This window comes from Chiloscyllium plagiosum, unplaced genomic scaffold (genome assembly GCF_037043375.1).
Source record: "Chiloscyllium plagiosum isolate Xiang-an unplaced genomic scaffold, Cpla_swu_hap1 HiC_scaffold_17, whole genome shotgun sequence".
Taxonomy (NCBI): domain Eukaryota; kingdom Metazoa; phylum Chordata; class Chondrichthyes; order Orectolobiformes; family Hemiscylliidae; genus Chiloscyllium; species Chiloscyllium plagiosum.
In genome coordinates, this window is record NW_028270155.1 from 14,712,028 (window position 1) to 14,734,082 (window position 22,055).

The window sequence follows — 22,055 nt, forward strand, 5'->3', positions numbered from 1 at the left end:
AGTTCCTGCACTGCTCCTAGACATACCATGTGATCCACTGAGCCTCAGTTAGTGGGCAAAACCTTCATGGCCTGTCCAGGTCCTTGAACAATATGGATGGAGGGCTTTGATTGGGTTGGAGGCAAAATATCAGTCTCTCGATGGCAGCTATGAACATGGTTGAAACTTTTGGGCAGTTCAGGTTTCATTGGAGCATGAGTAGGCCATTCATTCAAAATGATCATGGTTGATCAAACATTGTAATGCCTTTTATCCACACATCCCATCCCCATTACCGTCTACTTCACAGGGAATCAGAAAACTGTCAATCTCTACTTGAACCATTCTCAAAAGCCGAGGCTCCACAGCCCTTTGGGGTAGAGAATTCCAAAGGCTCTCCGTTGTCTGAGTAAAATAATTTCTCCTCCTCTTGGATCTAAATAGCATGCCTCTTATTTTAAAATTGCACCCCTTGGCTCTCGACTCCCCAGCCAGCAAAAACATCCTGGCCTGGCTCTCCATGTTGGCCACCACTGTTCAAAATAGGCAGCAAAATGTTTGCATGCTAGAGCCATGGCATCAGACAGAGAGTAGGTGGGTCCTTCTTCCTTTGACACCAGGTAGGACCTGATCTCTGGCATCTCTACCAGATAATCCAGTGCCTGCCTATTCTTCTCTGTCCACTTATTCATACCAACTCCGCAGATTCATTGTCCCTCCTGTGCTGAGCAGGGGCCTAATCTCCATCAGTCCATAGCGAGACACTGACCACTCCAAAGAGAGCCACCTCTTTGAACTCTAGCTCTGTGCCCTTGCCAGTGCTGTGTTCACCAGAGTGTGATTCTGAAGTTGTTCTCTGTACATCACCCACCAAAGTGGAAGCATCGGCATTCCTGGATGGTAGAATTGGGAGAATAGTGGGAGTAGGGGGCTTAACTCCTTGACAATGCTTCCTTTGAGGGTACTGGCTATTCCTCCTCAGTGCAGGGAGTGGGGCTGCGAGAGAGGATTCTGACGGATGGGTGTCTTCCTAATCTTCCTCAGATCTGTGATGATGATTCGGAAGCTGCAGAGGGAAACATGAAGCATCAATGTCTGGAAACTGGAAGGTGGTGGCAAGGGGAAGAGAGAACTTACTCTGTGCCTGCCGATAAAATTTAGTGCTGTATCCTTTCTTGCACATACTATGACCTTGAAAGAATGTAGTTGCGTGAAAGAAACTGAAAGCCGCCTCCCCACCCCACCCACATACAAGTACACCCTCTTTCAGATCTGCCATGACAGATAGCCATACAAGAGCAAATTGCTCCCAACGTCTCATTAAAATGCACATCCTAACTTCAGTATTGGAGATGAATTACAAATATCTGCATGATCATTTTTTTTTCATTCATCCACAGGATGAGGGCATAACTGGTCAGACCAGCATTTATTGTCCATTTCTAATTGCCCAAAGGACAATCAAGAGTCAACCCCATCGCTGTGGGTCTGGAATCACATGGAGGCCAGACCAGGTAAGATCAGCAGTTTCATTCCCTAAGAACAGTAGTGAACCAAACAGGTTTTTATTGATTTCATGGTTATTATTAGACTCTTATTTCCAGATTATTATGGAATTCAAATTCCACCATCTGTCATGGCGAGCTTCTAACACAGGTCTCCTAGACATTAACTGGGTCCCTGGATCAGTAGTGCAGCGATAATACCACCGGGCCATTGCCTACTCTAGCATTTATTCACATATAAGCCCAAACCCTATCATCAAAGAGAGATGAATGTCTCTTTGTTTGCAATTTCCATCCAGCCAATCTCTGATTTTCTGTTACATTTAATTTGAATATGAATTGAATTTATTGTTACGTGTGCCAAGGCACAGTGAAAAATGTTGTCTTACGAGCAGATCACAGAGTTAAGTGCCATAGATAGGTAAATAATAGGTAAACAGAAGCAAAAACAAAAACAGGGGTACAGGCGAATGTTACGAGTTGTGAGTCCATTCTTGATTAGTTTAACTCTTAATTAAAATGCCTGTTATTAGGCTGAAATGAAACTCTTTCAGAAGGTGGTTGGTAATGGATGATATACATATGATTAAACCAGTGTAGAATTCAGAAGGAATTTCTCAAACTTAACAGTTCAGAATTACAGGACAGTGATTAATGTGCTCTCATATCAAAATATACAGATTAGAATAACTTTATTTTAGAGAATAGAAGGGGTAGATTATAATGCGTAAATTTAGAAAATGACATTTCGTCACTGAAATCCACTTCAAATCATTAATAGTATTGTACGCTTTGCCATTAGCAATTACATGGATGTATTATTTATTGAAGCTAGTGGATCTTCTACGTTGTTGCTCAAGGCCAGTTTTTTGTCAATTTTCAGTTTGACTCTTTACCTCACTCTTTTTTTGAACATTTCTGTGTTCTACACTGTAATTCCTTCCATCTACCATTCTTTATCTTACTATGTTGTTACTGTTGTTGTCATTCTATACATGATGGTTGGAGGAAGAGCGCCTCATCTTCCGCCTTGGAACCAAACACGGACTCCATTCTATACGATAACCATACTTTATGGTTCTGTCTCACCTAAACTTAATTATTTTCTATTTTTCTCTCTCTGTCTCTCCAACTGGTCCCCATTCCTTCCTACTTCATGCAAATCTCACTTTCATTATTTCCTGTCTATGCTCTGTCTCTGTCTTCCTCTCTACCTCTCTGCTATGTCTTACACTCTCCATATGCCTCTCCCATATTCCTTTATCTTTCCCTTCTGTTGTTTTTTCTAATCTGCATCTTCCACTTTCTATTCTTTGCATCTGACCTCTACCCTTCTCTCTTCCTTTTAACAGATGGATCAGGATTTCTGAAATGAGGTTGGTGTTGGCCGTGTATTCTCTGATCTAGGAGTCCAATTGAGAAGGATGAGTTATTTCAGCTCAACTGGTCAATCCCAGCAAGCTGAAGAGCGATGAAATGTTGATGGCCTTAACAGGGTTAGGGAGGGTACAACAGAAAGATTTCTGTCCCCAATCCCCAGTCAACAAATCCTTACAGACTTTGCAGATGTGCATCTATCAGTTGAGTATGTAAGTACGAAAGGAGGCTTGATTGAGTTGCTCCCTGAAACAGAATCTTTCAAAGCTCGCTGTGGTTAGCACTGCTGCCTCATACTGCAGGTACCCGGCTTCAATCCCAAGCTCAGGTGACTATCTGTGTGGAGTTTTCTCATTCTCGCCGTGAGTGCATGGGTTTCCTTTGGGAGCTCTGGTTTCCTCCCACAGTCCAAAGATATGTGGGTTAGATGAATTGGCTGTGCTAAATTGCCCATAGTGTTTAGAGGTGTGTACGTTAGGTAAATGTTAAGTAACAGAGGAGGGGAATGGGTCTGGATGGGTTACCCTTTGGAAGGTTGGCGTGGACTTGTTGGGCCAAAGGGTCTGTTTCCACACTGTAGGGATTCTATGATCACTGATGGAGTTTGCATGTATGTGAAGATTGTATTGGATATCCAGCAGAGAAAAAGAACATTTGTCCCAACCACTCCATTCCAATATTTATTCAAGCCTCCTCCCATCCTTCCTTACCCTGCTCTTCCAAAGAAGATCCTGGACCAGAGAACACCAGGTGCTTAAGGACAAGAGGAACTATTGACTCCGATGGAGCAAGGGAGCAAATTGGCAGGGGAAAAACAAAAATACTTTATGTGATCTGTAATACTGCTATCAATTGGATCTGGGTAATACTTGAGAAGCCGATCATTAATTACTTTGGACTAGCTTGCGTTCCCCAGTGCTGCTGTATAAACATGAAGTATACAGGCTCCATTCATAACAATCATGATGTGGTTACCGCCCATGTCACTTCCACTCTGTACCACCTCCTCCTCTCCAGGTTGCTTACCACAGCTGCTGTTTGGTTTTTTTGGTTGGTAAACAGTACACAACCTTGTTTGAACAACCACTCAGGTGATTAGTCCTTCCTCTTAAAGAAGGAATGAGGACTTCATGATCAGGAAAGCTTTAAAAAGTAGCTCTAGTCAATGAATCTTTCTACCTAATAGATTAAAGAAATTCCTGTCTCTCAGAGCTGACTAGACATGTGGAAATATGTAAAGATATTGGAGTAATATCACAGAATTGTATCATGTCAATTGACCCAACAATGTTATGTTCCCTTAGGATAGTTTGGGGACTTTGAGGAAAAATAAAAATTATAAAGCTTACATGTGCAATTCCACTAGTAAATAATCAAGATTTGCAATGGGCCTTTCATAGTTATAAGTTGTATCAAGCACTTTGTAGCTAAAAGGTACCACCAAAGTATATTTGCAGCAGTAATCTAGGAAATCTCACAATAAATTTCTACTCAGCAAGCTCTCACAGCTGACCAGTTAATTTGTCGTTTTCAGAATTGGTTGAAGGGTAAACAGTGGATAAAATATGACAGAAATCCTCCTGATCTGTCTCAAAGTAGTGCCGATTAAACTTTGAATTCAAGGCTGAGAGGAATGACATTTCCCCTTGCAAGGTTAATTACACTGAAAATGGGAGCAGGAGTCGGCCAGTCCAGCCCCTTTAATTTGCTCCATCATCTGATATGATCACAGCTGATTTCCCAACTCACTACCTGGCTCTCCCTTTTTGATAAAGGGCTTATGCCCAAAACATCAACTCTCCTGCTCCCCAGATGCTGCCTGACTTGCTGTGCTTTTCCAGTGCCATACTGTTTGACTCTGATCTCCAGCATCTACAATCCTCACTTTCTTCCCCTTTCTACCCGTACCCTCTGATCTCTTTAGCATTTAAAACTATCACTCCCTCTTGAAAACAATCACAGTTATAGCCTTATTGTTTTCTGTGGCAGAAAATTCCTCACCATTCCCTGAGTGAAGAAATTTCTCCTCATTTCAGTCCTAAATGGCCCATCCTTTGTCAGAGATCACTGGTTCCAGCATAGGGAACAATTCTTCCCGCATTTATCCTATCTCGTCTTGTGAGAATTGTAAGGGTTTCTATGAGGTTCCCCTTCATTCTTTGAAACTCTAGTGAATATAGTCCAAACTGATCTAATCTCTTTTCATACATCATCCTTGGAATCAGCCTGGTGAATCTTCACTGCACTCTCTCCATAACATCTTAGAACCATCTTCTGTTATTTCCTCAATGCCCCCTTGGGCAGCACAGTGGCTCAGTAGTTAGCACTGCTGCCTTACAGCACCAGGGACCTGGGTTTGATTCCAGCCTCAGGCGATTGTCTGTGTGAAGTTTGCAATTTCTCCCCGTGTCTGTGTGCATTTCCTTTGGTTTCCTCCCACCATCCAAAGATGTGCAGGTTAGGTGAATTGGCCATGTTAAATTGTCCATAGTGTAGGTTATTAGTCAGGGGTAAATGTAGGGGAATGGGTCTTGGTGGGTTACTCTTCGGAGAGTCGATGTAGACTTGTTGGGCCGTAGGGCCTGTTTCCATGCTGTAGGGATTCTAATTCTAATCCTTCCTCAGATAAGAAGAGTATACATGCACACAATACTCCACATGTGATCTCACTAAGGCCCTGAACCACTGCAGCAAGATGTTCCTACTCCTGTACTCGAATCCTTTCACAAGGAAGGCAAAACATACCATTTGCCTTCCTCATTGTCTGCTGCATTTACATGCTAACTTTCAGTGACTGGTGTACAAAGTCTAGCTTTCATTGCATCTCTCACTTTCCCAATATATTGCCATTCAGGTATTAATTTGCCTTCCTGTTTTCTTTTCTGCTAAAGTAGATAACTCAAGTTTATCCACGTCATACGTTATTTACCTTGCATTTGCTGACTCACTCAATTTGTCCAAATTACATTAAAACATCTTTGCATCCACCTTTATAATTCACCCTCCCACCAAGCTTTATGTCACCAATAAAATTGGAGATATTACATTTAATTCCCTCATCTAATTCTATCATCTATATTGCGAATGGCTGCCATCCAAGCCCTAATCCCTGTGGTATCCCACTAGTCACTGCCTACCATTCAGAAAAAGACCTGGTTATTCCTGCTGTTCATTATCTGTCTGCCAAAAAGTTCTTTATTCATATCATAAGACAACTCCAATCCCATCTGCTTTAATCTTTACATGCAAATTTTTAATGTGGGACTTTACTGAAAACCGGAAAATCCAAGTAAAACATACCCATTGACCCTCTTTATCAACTCTAGTTGTCCCATTCTCAAAAAAGCTCCAGAAGATTGGTCAAGCATTATTTCCCTGTCATAAACCAGTACTGAATCTGTCCAATCTTGCCACTGACTTTCTAGTACTCGACTATTAAATCTTCCATAATGGACTCTAACATTCCCCCCCCCCCCCCTCCCCCCCACCATCGATGTGAGGGTAACTGGTCTATCATTCCCTGTTTTCTTTCTACCTCCTTTTTTAAATACTGCGTTTGCATCAGCAACTCATCAATACATAGGAAAGTTTCCAGAGATTATTAGATCTTGAAAGGTGACCACCAATGCACCCATTCTTTCTAGATCTACTTCATCAATTACTCTGGCATATAGATTATTGGGCCCTCAGATATTATGGGCCTTTAATTCCATCAATTTCTCCCAATAATTTTCCCTAATAATACTGATTTCATTCATTTCCTCTCCCTCTTTAGAACCCATGTTCCTCAATACTTTTGGAATGTTAGCTATGGCCTTTGTGAGGACAAGACCCATGTATGGTCAGCCATCTCTTTGTTCCTGATTATAACTTCCCAGGTTTCTTACCACATTTGTCCTCACTGAGCTTTTTCACTTCATATATCTATAGAAACTTTGGCAATCAATCTGTATGTTCGCCACATGTATACTCTTGTACTCTATTCTTAATCAATCCTTTTGTCCTTTGCTAAGATCTAAACCACTCCCTGTCATCTGCTGGTATTTTTCACCAATTTGTATGCCTCTTCCTTGGATTGAATACTATCCCTAATTTCCCTTTTTAGTTATGGTCCAGCCGACTTTCTGGTTTTATTTTTTGTGCCAGACAGGAATGAACAATTGTTGCAGCTCCTCCATGCACACTTTAAATATTTTCCATTGCATATGCGTCATTATCCCTTTAAGTAACATTCCCAATTTATCATAGAGGAGAAAGTGAGGTCTGCAGATGCTGGAGATCAGAGCTGGAAATGTGTTGCTGGAAAAGCGCAGGAGGTCAGGCAGCATCCAGGGAACAGGAGAATCGACGTTTCGGGCATAAGCCCTTCCTGAAGAAGGGCTTATGCCCGAAACGTCGATTCTCCTGTTCCCTGGATGCTGCCTGACCTGCTGCGCTTTTCCAGCAACACATTTCCAGCTCCCAATTTATCATAGTCAACTTGTGTGTCGTGCCAAAGTAGTTTCATGTATATTTTGGACCTTAGTCCAAGAATCAACTATGTCACTCTCCATCTTGAAGAAGTATTGTATGTCACTATAGTAACTCATGGCGAGATTGTTGTTTATTCTATTCTTATTGTGTACTACCCTGTTCAAGATAGCCTATTCCTTAATTGGTTCCTCGATGTATTGTCATAGAAAACATCTTGCACACTTGAGGAACTCTTCCTCTATGGTATTGTCACTGATTTGACTAATCCAATCTATATATAGATTAAAGTCATCCATAATTACAGCTATAGATTTATTGATTATATCTTTAATTTCCTGTTTAATGTTTTCTTCATTGTCATTGCATTTTGGATCGATGTACCTTCCCTCCACAATCCTCCCCCAGCGTTTTTCTTTGCCCTTTGGTGTTTCTAAGCTCTACTCATATAGACTCCCTTTACTGGAACTAATATCTTTCCTCACCATTGCATTAATTTGCTTAAACCAGCAGTGCTCGCCACTTCCTTTTCATTGTTGTTGAAAACCTAAATACACCTTGGATATTCAGTTATCATCCCTGGTCACCTTGTAGCCACATCTCCATAATGTTGACTGTATCACACTGGTTTAAGGATGTTTTCATTTTCATCAACTTATTTTGAAATATTTCTCACAAGACTACAGCAGGATTATTTAAAATTACAGTGTGTGTCAGAAGGTTATTCTAATACTGGAGAGATTGACATCATTTGACATGCAAACACTTTGCAGTCAAGATTAATTGATTGGCAGGTCCTTCCTGCTGACCTTACACTGCAGGAACATTGGTGCCAAGGTCAGAAGTGGCACCAAGTGACTGTTTGACTATATTTACTGTCGCACCCAAAAGGGAAGAGATTAAGATTTATTGAAAGCAATGTGACTGTCTTCCAGCAAAAGGGGCAGGATCATCTTCACCACAAGTCGCAGAAGAATCCAAACAATGACGCATCCTATCGGGCAAACAGACCAACTGAACCAAAGCACTGCCTTGAGAGCTGTACCAGTTGAGAACCTGAGTAGTTGCTGCTGGGAGTTCTTGACTTAATTTCTTCTGATAACAAAAAAACTATGATTATGCTTCACAATTTGTGGATGTTTGCTGGGTTTACTGTTCTTGATCCCTCTGTCAACATCTTCCTTTCCCCCTTCCCTAACCCCACTCCCAACCTCATGCATTCTTGGATGCAATTATTATTACATCCACATCTAATTCTGACGATGATCTCTGACCATATCATTCCTGTAATTCCAGCTGAAAGTCTGGGATAGAGGATGAAATAGATGATGTGATGTCCGAGAGTGGCTCTGTGTAATTTTTAGATTTTTTAAAATTTTAATTTAATTTAATTAAATTGAAATGATAAAAAAAATTGGGAAGATTTATTGCAGTATTCACTATATAATAAAATGGCACTTCCTACATTAGCACTTAATTATAAAAAAGGTTTGACATAGTTGTCGAAATAACTACTAGGAGATTTTAAACCATCCATCATAAAAACACTGCCGTGTATAGGTTTGTTCGATTGGGAAGAGCCTTAATTAGATTTCTTTCCTTTTGTTACTTGCCTATTTTGTCTACTTGTTTCCTCTGCTGAAAGGTATTGCTTCCTTGTCTAGTTGAGTTCTATTCTATCAGTCCCTCCACTTGGCCAATTGTTCACACATTAAGTAGTTAAGTGAAAATTGACAGTGGGGCATTACACCTGAACTCAAAGGTTAGTGTTGATCACAGCACATTCTTGCCTTTGAGATGGCTGTTGGCATTCCCGTGGCAGACTTTGAAGAAGAGCTGGGATATTTTCCCCAGTATCCTGCTTAGTACGTATCCCTCAGCCAGTATCACTAACAGATTGTCTGCTCATCATCCCATTGCTGTTTACAGGAACTGACTGTGTACAAATTGGTTGGTGTGTTTCCCACATGACTAAATTATTACAATTTAGAATTACTTCACTGGTTGTAAAGTGTGTTGTGGCATCCTGTAGACATTATGTATAATTGCACATCTTTCTTATCCTGCATTACCACCCTTTCTGGGCCTCATTGAACCAGGAATCCCTTGTTCCCTGGTTTCTGTCAGTGCTGTTCTTTAGCTCACCACTGAAATAGCTACAGTAACACTCTGCTGACAAGTGTTCTCAAAGGATAGATGCTTCGGCTTGGCTGACTGCCTCCATGTAGCTGCATGAGCCAGGTCAGTGACTCTGCAACTTTTGAGGAGAAAAGTCTCAAATATGAACCACTCATGCCATTTCAATCTACATTACTAATGCACCATATTGCATAGCAGAGGAACTAACCCAGGATGGTTCTTATCATCAATGTTACTTGTGAACTTTGTCTAACTTTGAACATTTAATCTGCACCTTTGTTGGACTGGCAACATCATGTTGCTGTTTATTCACTAGGATAAGGGCCAATCTACAATGTTTTCCATGTAGAAATAAATATTTTGCCTTCCATCATGTAAATGAAATCTCTTATCGCTTTTCTGAATTGCTACATTGGCATCTTCTACTCATGATGTCAATAGTGCACACAGACACCCACACACACATGCACATGTTGCCCTTCCTCCCTGCTCTCCCCTCTGATCTTAGTTATAGACCTCTAATTGGAGACTTGAACCTTGATTTTGAACCTTGTCTGATATGCAGTCCGGATAATTAAAAGCTGGACTACAGAGAATAATGGATGTCACACTTCGGAGGCTGATCTTTAACCTTTGGACCCTGGCTTCACTTCCAGGTCAGAATGCTGGGACCACTTTTAGAATTAGGATCCCTACAGTGTGGAAACACGCCATTTGGCCCATCAAGTCCATACCGACACTCCGAAGAGTAGCCCACCAAGACCCATTTCCCAACATTGATTACTCTAGACGTCTAACAAATATACCTAGCCTACTTATTCTGAACACTATGGATAATTTAGCATGGCTAATTCACCTAACCTGCACATCTTTGGGAGGAAACCGGAGCACCCAGAGGAAACCTACGCAGGTACGGGGAAAATGTGCAAACTCCCCACAGACAGATGCCTGAGGCTAGAATTGTACCTCGACCTTGGCACTGTGAGGCAGCAGTGCTAACTGCTGAGCCACCGTGCCACCCCTTGGAATCAAACAAATCAAACTTTCAATCTATCTTTCAGGCAAGATGTTACATCAAAGAGATGCCCTACCCATTGGATATAAAATAGTCCATGGCACCATTTTGAAGAAGAACTGGACGATTCTCTCTAATGACTGAGCCAGTATTCTCTGTCAATCAACGACATTAAAAACACATGAACTGGTTGTTATCAAACTGTTGCTTGTGGGATTTTGCTGTGACCAGGTTTTCTGTGGACTGCTAATGTCATGTGGCAGAACATTTGATCTTCCTCAAAGTCTCTATAACAACAATTATCATGTCAGAGTACTCTGTAACTAGTTTCTAACATGCAATAAACAATATCTAATTAACTACATGAGACCCTTCTAGATAGACCCAAAAATGGTATTCCTCTTCCGGTCATACGATTTCCTGCAATGACAGATAGTGGTAGTAGTCTGCATCGTGAGGAGCAGCTCGCATAGTATAGTGACCACACAATAAACAAAGCACAATTTAATCACAAGGTTGTCATTTTGTGATGCCAAGTTTAGTTTCCATAAAAGGTACAAGGGAACCAAAGAAATACTTTATATTTTAGAACAGACTAGAGATATCTGGCCACAAATGAAATTGAGATATCCGAGCTTATATTTAAAATCATACACTGTTACCCCTTTTTGGAATTAAGCCGAGCATTTCTTGTGTAAAATTCCATTCAGGTTTTTTGTCAGGGATTTCTATAACATGCAGTTGTGCATTAAATACAGACTCGGAAATTGCTTGGACTAGTATAACATAATGGAGCATGCCAATTTGACAATTCCTTCATTATGTGCAAATGCTGCCTAATTAAGGGTGCAAAATTCTTTAAAGCTAATGATCTGTTTGCAGCTAACACACTGTCTGTTCCTCACACAAAGCACTAGCAACTCCACATGACATTAGCTCTTAGACTCCCCACCCTCCCCTTTTAACAAACCTGAGCATGCCACTGTGAATAATGTCACTTTTCTAATTAAATTTTCTTTTCCCGGTAAATGCCTTAAGAGGCAACAGCCTTAAACCTTTTGAACTTTTATTGTAGTACAAAGAGCACAATTGGATAAAACACAATAATGGTTGAATCTGTTTTCATGGGCCAAAATGAAATCCAGTGCGGAGGAAGGCTCAATCAATAAATTGAAATGACAAGTTCATAAATTAATTAATCCCTCAAATGAATGGTTGGAAGTAATCAATGTCTCTTTAAAAAGATTCAGGATTCACTGGTATCTCTTGTGTAAAAGGAAAGCATCAATCTTCCCATTTGGGGATTTCTCTTGGACAACAAGTCTAATTGGCTTTTGAAACTCCGATGTATAATGCATGGTGTAAGGTGATAATTGTATCAGAATAAACAGATTTTGGGCCACGTAATGATTTAAATATGGTGCGACATAGATCAAAGATTCTCGAGGTATTTATTATGAACTTTAATGGTTTTGGTAATTTAATGTTTACTTCATTTTAAAGAGCTCGACTGAAGTGCAAGGAGGCAACCTGTTTACAAATTTCTCTTAATTACGTCATGCCCTCATGTAATAGAAGTTGATAGAAGAGAGAGGGGTAACACTCCACTCCTCAATTTCTCTTCTTCCCAAGATCCACCTTGATTGACTACGCGTCGAGGACCATCAATTCGGTGAAAGACACTCTTTGGCCTACCTGAAACCTGTTGGACTTCCAAAACAAGGACTTGACCTCAACAGAGTGTTGCAGACTGGCACATTCTAAGGTCCAGGTCCAGGCGCTAAATCCTGGGGCAGCTGCTGCCAAGGTGCAGTGAAGGAAGACCACTGTCTGAGACTTTCTGCCGAAGTTAAATGGAGGCCCTTTCACTTATCGGATCCTCCTGCTGCCTCAAATGTATGTAAATATGATTTTGCGCAAGAAAGAAATACCTTTGGTTTGTTGGATAGAGTCAAATTCCAACGTCAGTTTGTTCCTTCATCTGCTACTATAGAGAACCAAACTGCTTTAGTGACTTTTTATGTCTATAAAGATATTTTTATGAATAAAGTATATTTTGAAATTAAAAAAACTTGAAAAGCGCCTCGTACTGGGAATGGTGGGGTGGTCATGGGTCACAAATAGTTGCTTTTCCTGGTCCCATATAGCACATATAGAAGCAGAGGGGAACTCACTTCCCTCCATCTGGAAGGCGTACCACTTTGAAGAAGTAGCCACTGACAATCCTGGTTTTCCTGGAATTAAGGAACCTAGGGATGGAAATCCCTCCTCCCCAGAGAGGCTGGGGTTCTTTCGAATAGCAATGCTAGAACATAGAACAATACAGCACAGAACAGGCCCTTCGGCCCACGATGTTGTGCCGAACATTTGTCCTAGCTTAAGCACCTATCCATGTACCTATCCAATTGCCGCTTAAAGGTCACCAATCACTCTGACTCTGCCACTCCCACAAGCAGCGCATTCCATGCCCCCACCACTCTCTGGGTAAAGAACCCACCCCTGACATCCCCCCTATACCTTCCACCCTTCACCTTAAATTTATGTCCCCTTGTAACACTCTGTTGTACCCAGGGAAAATGTCTCTGACTGTCTACTCTATCTATTCCCCTGATCATCTTATAAACCTCTATCAAGTCACCCCTCATCCTTCGCCGTTCCAATGAGAAAAGGCCTAGCACTTTCAACCTATCCTCGTACGACCTTTTCTCCATTCCAGGCAACATCCTGGTAAATCTCTTCTGCACCCTCTCCAAAGCTTCCACATCTTTCCTAAAGTGAGTACTCCAAATTTGGCTTTACCAAGGTCCAATACAGCTGCAACATCACCTCACGACTCTTGAATTCAATCCCTCTGCTAATGAACGCTAATACACCATAGGCCTTCTTACAAGCTCTATCCACCTGAGTGGCAACTTTCAAAGATCTATGAACATAGACCCCAAGATCCCTCTGCTCCTCCACCTTACTAAGAACCCTACCATTAACCCTGTATTCCGCATTCTTATTTGTCCTTCCAAAATGGACAACCTCACACTTAACAGGGTTGAACTCCATCTGCCACTCCTCAGCCCAGCTCTGCATCATATCTAAGTCCCTTTGGAGCCGACAACAGCCCTCCTCACTATCCACAACTCCACCAATCTTCGTATAATCTGCAAATTTATTGACCCACCCTTCCACTCCCTCTTCCAAGTCATTAATAAAAATTACAAACAGCAGAGGACCCAGAGCTGATCCCTGCGGAACTCCACTTGTAATTGGGCTCCAGGCTGAATATTTACTATTTACTACCACTCTCTGATTTCGACCGGTTAGCCAGTTCTCTATCCAACTGGCCAAACTTCCCACTATCCCATGCCTCCTGACTTTCCACATAAGCCTACCATGGGGAACCTTATCAAATGCCTTACTAAAATCCATGTACACTACATCCACTGCTCTACCCTCATCCACATGCTTGGTCATCTCCTCAAAGAATTTAATAAGACTTGTAAGGCAAGACCTACCCCTCACAAATCCGTGCTGGCTGTCCCTAATCAAGCAGTGTCTTTCCAGATACTCATAAATCCTATCCCTCAGTACCCTTTCCATTACTTTGCCTACCATCGAAGTAAGACTAACTAACCTGTAATTCCCGGGGTTATCCCTATTCCCTTTTTTGAACAGGGGCACAACATTCGCCACTCTCCAGTCCCCTGGTACCACCCCCATTGACAGTGAAGATGAAAAGATCATTGCCAACGGTTCTGCAATTTCCTCTCTTGCTTCCCACATAATCCTAGGATATATCCCGTCAGGCCCGGGGGACTTGTCTATCCTCAAGTTTTTCAAAATGCCCAACACATCTTCCTTCCTAACAAGTATCTCCTTTAGCTTACCAGTCCGTTTCATACTCTCCTCTTGAACAATACGGTCCCTCTCATTTGTAAATACTGAAGAAAAGTACTAATTCAAGTGGAGAGGCCCTGGTTGCTGTTGGGATGGTATCTACCAGCCCAGGTTGGAGGATCAGAGGTGAGGGCAGCACTGAGACCCATGATGACCATCCCTCTCCCTGCTGCCCAGACTCTACAGCAAGCCACACAGTTTTGTCTATTGTGCAAGTCACATGTTGTCAGGCTCAATTGCCACTGGTTTAATACTACCTGAGGCAGGATAAAACCCTTAATTGACCACTTAAGGGTCTCTGTTGTCAACAATGTTGGAATCCCATATTCAGGCCTCCCTTGGTTATTCATCTTATCTATGCTTCTCATGAGTTTATAAACCTCTGTAAGGTCACCCCTTAGCCCTCGATGCTCCAGTGAAAATGTTCCAACCTTTCCAGTCTATTTTTATATCTCAAACCCTCCATTCCTGGCAGCATCCTGGTAAATCTTTTCCGAATCTTCTCCAGTTTAATAATGTCCTTCCTATAATAGGGCGACCAGAACTGCACAAAGTAGTCCAGAAGAAGCCTCACCAATGTCCTGTACAACCTCAACATGATACCCCAACTCCTTTACTCGAAGGTCTGAACAATGTGGGCAAGTGGGCAAAATGCCTTCTTAACCATTCTGTCCACCTGTGGTACAAACTTCAAAGAATTATGTACCCGAACATCTAGGTCTCTCTTTTCTACAATACTGTCCAAGATCCTACCATTAGTTGTATAAGTCCTGTCCTTGTTTGTGTTACCAAAATGCAATATCTCACATTTATCCGAATTAGGGCGGCACTGTGGCTCAGTGGTTTGCATCAGGGACCCGGCTTCGATTCCATCCTTGGACGACTGTCTGCTGGAGTTTGCTTGTTCTCTTGTCTCCATGTGGGTTTCCTCTGGATGTTCTGGTTTTCTCCCACAGCCCAAAGATGTGCAGGTGAGATGGATTAGCCATGCTAAATTACTCACAGTGTTCAGTTCTGGTCGCTTCATTATAGGAAAGATGCAGAAGAGATTTACCATGATGTTTTTCCCAGACTGGAGGGCATGTCTTATGAAGAAAGGTTGAGGGAGCCAGGACTTTTCTCATTGGAGTGAAGGAGGACAAGAGGACACATAATAGAGATGTACAAGATGATGAGAGGCATAGATAGAGTGGATAGCCGGAGACTTTTTGGCTATCACAAGGGAGGAATATTTTGAGGTCACTGGGGGAGATGTTAGAGGTAGGTTCTTTACTCAGAGAGTGGTGGGTGCGTGGAATGCACAGCCAGCGGTGGTAGTAGAGTCAGATGCATTAGAGACTTTTAAGCGACTCTTGGATAGGCACATGGACAATGAAGGGTATGTGGGTTAGTCTAATTTTAGCATCAGATAAAAGGCCGGCACAACATCAAGGGCTGAAGGATCTGTACTGTGCTGTACTGTTCTATGTTCTATGAATGTGTAGGTTAGTGGGTTAGCAATGGAAAATACAGGGTTATGCGGTTAGGGTAGAGGAATGGTTCTGGGTGGGATGCACTTTGGATGGTCAGTGTTTGAATAGCTTGTTCCACACTGTAGGGATTCTATAAACTCCATCTGCCACTCATCACCCAATCGCAATCCCTCTGTAATCTTAGATAGCCTCCTTTACTGTTCACTGTACCATCAATTTGGATGTCACCTACAAGCTTACTAACCTTGTCTCCTGTATTCTCATCCAAATCATTTGTATAAATAACAAACAAAAGTGGACCCAGTACTGATCCCTGTGGAACATGACTGGTCACAGGCCTCCAGTCTGAAAACAACCCTCCACCATGACCATCTGCCTCCTACCAGACTTGTTTCACATACTGCAACTGAACATCTGATACAGTTGTGTCAATAGATGGACAAGTCATTGATTTTTTTGGTCAAGCTGCAAAGTACACAAAGCATATGATCCCTCCGTGTGTCTGATTTTACTTATGGAGCCATCAGTGAAATGAAAATCCATTTCCCCAATGTTCCAGAATAAAATAGTGCAGGATATTTAGCAATACATGCAACATAACTTATTTAATTCTATATCGAGAGTGTGGTGCTGGAAAAGCACAGCAGGTCAGGCAGCATCCAAGAAGCAGGAAAATTAATGTTTCGGGCATAAACCTTTCATCAGGAATGAGGCTTGTGGGCCAAGGGGGCTGAGAGATCTCTCAGCCCTCTTGGCCCACAAGTCTATTCCTGATGAAGGGCTTATGCCCCAAACATCGATTCTCCTGCTCCTCGAATGCTACCTGACCTGCTGTGCTTTTCCAGCACCACACTCTTGACTCTGAGCTCCAGCATCTGCAGTCCTCATTTTTTCGTCCTTATTTAATTCTATCTTTTCTTGGTTTTAATTTTACTGTAATGATAACAGAAATAAACCATAAATGCTTTTACAATGGCTCTTGGTCATTTCAAATATTAACAAAGTGACAATTGTTCATTGATTGCCTTCCTTTATGTCCATGGCAGAAACACACATCCACTAATCTTCAAACATGCCGAAGCAAAAATTGAGCTAGATTCAGCAACATTGTTATAAACACCAAGTTGTACAAGGTGGTTGTGTTTTGAAATGTTCCTTTTAATGTGAGATGAAACAAAATGTTCTGTGAAAGGGGTTGGTAAGTTTCAACTTGGAAATATGCCTGTGTAAATTGGGGAGAGGGTAGTGGCTGGGAGTTGTAAATGGACACTGATTGAAATGTCAAGTGAGCATCTTAATGCCATCACAATCAAAGGTCAGTTGCATTAGGAAAAGCTGTGAAACACACTGAAAGACACACTACACTGAAGAAGAAGGAAAGCAATGTTTTGCGTTAACTACTAGACAGAATGCTGGTTATAACTCAATTTGCTAAAGTGGGTTTCAAACTAGGGTCCCCAGCACAATACCCAGGTCTCTGGGCTCATGGTCTAGCAACAATACCACACATTTACTGCTTGAAAGGGAGGGAAAACACAAAAGGGCTTTCGGGAATTTCATGAACAGAGCATCACTGAGGTGGGTCTTTTTTTTTAGATTCATTACAGTATGGAAACAGGCCCTTTGACCCAACAAGTCCACACCGACTCTCCGAAGAGTAACCCACCCAGACCCAGTCTTGCTGGGGAGCCCTTGATCCAGAAAGCTCAGGCTGAGCGGAACAATTTTTGAAGGACACTGGAAGCTTTATCCTAATATCACAAGGACAAGTGAGCCTTTTGGAGATCTGGAAATATCTCAGAACTGTTCCTGTAATGCTGTATAACTGCCAGAAGTGCAGTGCACAGCATAACCTGTCGAGAGACGTACCTCAAATGCGTTAGTTAATTATTGCAAAAGCACCTTTTATTTAGTCTGATGTATTAGCTGCTGGGTGAGCAATGTTGGATCTATGTTGATTTTAATTTTTTTTTACAGTATATCTTAAAGCATGAAATTCGGTCCTTCAGTTAATTCAATTGATCAGTGGGAAAATTAATCGCTCTTGAAATGTTATTAGTCTCTGTGGGGATCACAACAGGGTATTGAAACAATGTGAAAATGAGAAATAAATTTCATTAATATGACACATTTCATAATTTCACAAAGCCCTTTGCAGCCAATTAAATACTTAAAAACTGTTGCAGTCAAGTAACATGCAGCAAGCTTCCTCAAATAGCAATGCAATAATGAGAAGATAATTTGCTTTAAGCAATGTTACTGAAAAGAAAAAAATATTGATCAGGGCCTCTGGGGTGGATCTCTACTCTTACAGTCATAGTGTCATTTGGATGTACAGCATGGAAACAGACCCTTTGCTCCAACTCATCCATGCTGACAAGATATCTGAAATTAATCTCGTCCTATTTGCCAGCTAAACTTTACCTATTCATATACCCATCCAGGTGCCTTTTAAAGGTTGCAATTGTACCAGCCCCTATCACCTTCACTGACAGTTCATTCAATGCATGCGTGTCCCTTTGCATGAGAAAGCTGCTCCTTAGGTCCCTTTAAATTTTCCCCCTCTCATTTTAAAACTATGTTCTCTAGTTTTGGACTCCTCTATCCTGGGGGAAAGACCTTGGCTATTCTACCTATGACTCTCATGATTTTATAAAGCTCTATGAAGTCACACCTCAGCCTCCAACACACCAGGTTTTCATTGGGTAACTATCTTCTTCAAAGGATCATTCAGTGTCAACAGAGAGAGCCAATTTGGTTTCTGGTCCCATCCAAAGTTAGAAATGTCTGTCTGTACTTCACTGAAAGGTCTGCTGAGGTTTCGCCTCTTTTTGTGCCTCTGGAGTATCATTTGAATTAATTCATTCATTCATTCGCCTATTTATGTACTTCCTTATATTTGATGCAATGTTATTATTGTGTTGTTGCTAGACCATGTATCCAGTGACCCAGCTATTGTTCTGGGATCCCTCGTTTGAATCCCACCCTAGCAAATGATAGAATTTGAATTCCATAAAAATCTAGAATGAAGCATCCAATGAAGAACATGAAACTATTGCTGAGCGCTGGGGAAAATCCCATCTGGTTCTTTAATGCCCTTAAGGGAGAGAAATGCCATCCTTACCTGGTCTGGCCTCAATGTGGCTCCAGACCCACAGAAATGTGGTTGATTCAATTTACTGTCTGGGCAATAAATGCTGGCCTAGCCAGTGATGCCACATTCTGTGAACAAATAAAATAAAGGTTTACAGTTAATAAATGTTGAAACAGTTAAATTTGATCTAATTCTGCTTTGTTTGTCAAAAGCATTCGCTTTTTTAAAATCTCTTCTCTCACATCTTCAAATATTGTCTAGCTATCACCCATTGTTAACAGCTAACCTGAGAATGCAACTTTTAAACAAAGGTTTTGTGGTTTACACATGAAAGAAGTGAAACTTTCATGGTATTCAAACAGATGAAATACTTAACAATCAATTTTTCAAAGTATAATTTCAGTTACATCACACTGTAAATTTTTGCTATAAATTCTGTGTGTTAGGATTGAGCCCTCCACTGCCACCTGATGAAGGAGCATCGCTCTAAAAGCGAGTGTGCTTCCAATTAAACCTGTTGGACTATAACCTGGTGTTGTGTGATTTTTAGCTGCACATTTAAGACAGAGATGAGGAGGAATTTCTTCTGGGCAATAAATGCTGGCCTAGCCAGTGATGCCACATTCTGTGAACAAATAAAATAAAGGTTTACAGTTAATAAATGTTGAAACAGTTAAATTTGATCTAATTCTGCTTTGTTTGTCAAAAGCACTCGCTTTTTTTAATCTCTTCTCTTCACATTTAAGACAGAGATGAGGAGGAATTTCTTCTCTGAGATGGTAGTGAATCTGTGGAATTCTTTACTGCAGAAAGCTGTTGAGGCTGGGTCTTTAAATTAATTCAAGGTTGATGGACTTATGGTCTCCCTCCTCCTCATCAAACTCCATTTCCACTGTTATCTCTCCCCCCTTTTCCCTTTGTTTCCCTGTTTCCCACTCTGACATCATTGACTTATCAGGTGGTAGTGTACAATTGACATTTAACAACATCCATTATCATGGTTGTGAGCCTGAGTAGTGAATTACCACAATCCTTTCAATTGATGCACACATTTTCCTTAGCATTTTTACCATCAAGGTGAATTTCAGTAGAAAGAATCCAGCAATCATTTTCTTGATATATAATTTACTTTAGAGACATGACATGAACACAACAACATGTACATTTCACACTGGATACCTATGCCAACTTGCATCATTTCTGCCTTCCCCCACCCAGGCTAAATAGGCCAAAGAATAACTTCTGCTTGAGATTGCAACATTATGTTGCTACCATATCATCCCAATCTATGATCAGCTTTGTGACCAATTCCCACAGCAAATTACATTTTGAATAATTCAGGCCATTAATGGATGGAAACGTACTTACTGTGGGTGCACAATTTTCTGATGTGATCTACTGGGAGACAAGTCATCTTGAATTGCTTTCATTTTGGATTTTCTTAGATATCAGAGAAAGGAGACTTATGGACCTTGCTCAGAAATGCTTTTCTATTTGTTTTTATCCTTTATTTTCCTGAGTTGGTAACCTATAAGATAGAATGCTATAAGAAACAATACTTTATTTGCAACATTAGACATCCTGGAGCTGCTGAAGTGTCCCTGTTGTGCTGTATGAAAAGTGACAGCCAATTTGAGCAAAGTCTCACAAACAGCAATGTGATAATGAGCAGGTCATCTGTTTTCGCAATGTTAATTGAGAGATACATATTGGCAAGCACCCTGGGGAGGACAACCCTGCTCTTCTTCAAAGTAATGTCTTAGAATCTTTTACTTCCACCTGCAAGAGCTGACAGGATCTTGGTTTAATGTGTCATGTGAAAGCTGGCACCTTTCAGAGTGGCAGCATTTTACTGCACTTATCATAGAGTCGTAGAGATATACAGCACGGAAACAGACCCTTCGGTCCAATTTGTACATACTGACCACATATTCTAAATTAATCTAGTCCTATTTGCCAGCACTTGGCCCATATCCCTCTAAACCCTTCCTATTCATATACCCATCCAGATGCCTTTTAAATGTTGTAATTGTACCAGCCTCCACCACTTCCTCTAGCAACTCATTCCATACACGTACAACCCTCTGTGTGAAAAGGCTACCCCTTAGATCCCTTTTAAATCTTTCTCCTGTCACCCTAAACCTTTGCCCACCAGTTTTGGACTCCCCCACCTTGGGAAAAACATGTTGGCTATTTACCTTATCCATGTCCCTCATCATTTTATAAACCTCTATTAGGTTACGCCTCAATCTTTGAAACTCTAGGGAAAGTAGCCCCTGTCTATTCAGCCTCTCCATATAGTTCAAACTCTCCAACCCTGGCAACATACTTGTAAATACTTTCTGAACCCTTTCAAGTTTCACAGCATCCTTTTTATAGCAGGGAGATCAGAATTGAACACAATATTTGAATACTGGCCTAACCGATGTCCTGTATAGTCGCAACATGACCTCCCAACTCCTATACTCAATGCTCTGACTAATAAAGGTGAGCATAGCAAACACCTTCTTCACTATCCTATCTACCTACTACTCCACAGTCAAGGAGCTATGAATCTGCACTCCAAGGTCTCTTGGTTTAGCAACATTTCCCAGAACTTTACCATGAAGTGTACAAGTCCTGCCCTTGATTTGCCTTTCCAAAATGCAGCACCTCACATTTATCTAAATTAAACACCATCTGCTGCTCCTCAGCCCATTGGCCCATCTGATCAAGATCCAAGCTGTACACTATACCTCCAATTTTGCTGTCATCTGCAAACTTACTGAGCATACCTTCAACGTTCACAACCAAATCACTTACATAAAGGTAGGGAGCAAATTTTGAGCCATGTTTCTGGAGTAGGACTCAAATCCTAAGACTGTTTCAGAGATGACCCTACTACCAAATGAACCACAAATAGCATTCTGTGGTGGAAGTACAGTTGACTGAGCATAGTTCTGCAGTACTTTAGCCAAGAGCTATTCTTCCATTTGGATTTTTGACAATAAGTGTCAGCAGGTATTGACTGTAAGCAATGGGTCAACACCATCGACTCCGAGCCTGTTCTCACGTAATGTCGCTCTCATATATTTTATCACCGAGGGTAGTGATTAATGGCAGTAAAAATACCCAAT

General features: G+C 41.3%; 1 long non-coding RNA gene across 1 annotated transcript; it reads right to left on the minus strand.

Annotated features, from left to right (window-relative positions):
• Positions 1-856: 856 nt before the first annotated feature.
• Positions 857-20,445, minus strand: LOC148147284 (uncharacterized). The gene is made up of 3 exons (XR_015759850.1): positions 20,308-20,445; positions 18,970-19,067; positions 857-1,045 (listed from the first exon to the last, which is right to left on the minus strand). It is a non-coding gene; the product is annotated as an uncharacterized LOC148147284 (long non-coding RNA).
• Between the last annotated feature and the right edge of the window lie 1,610 nt (positions 20,446-22,055).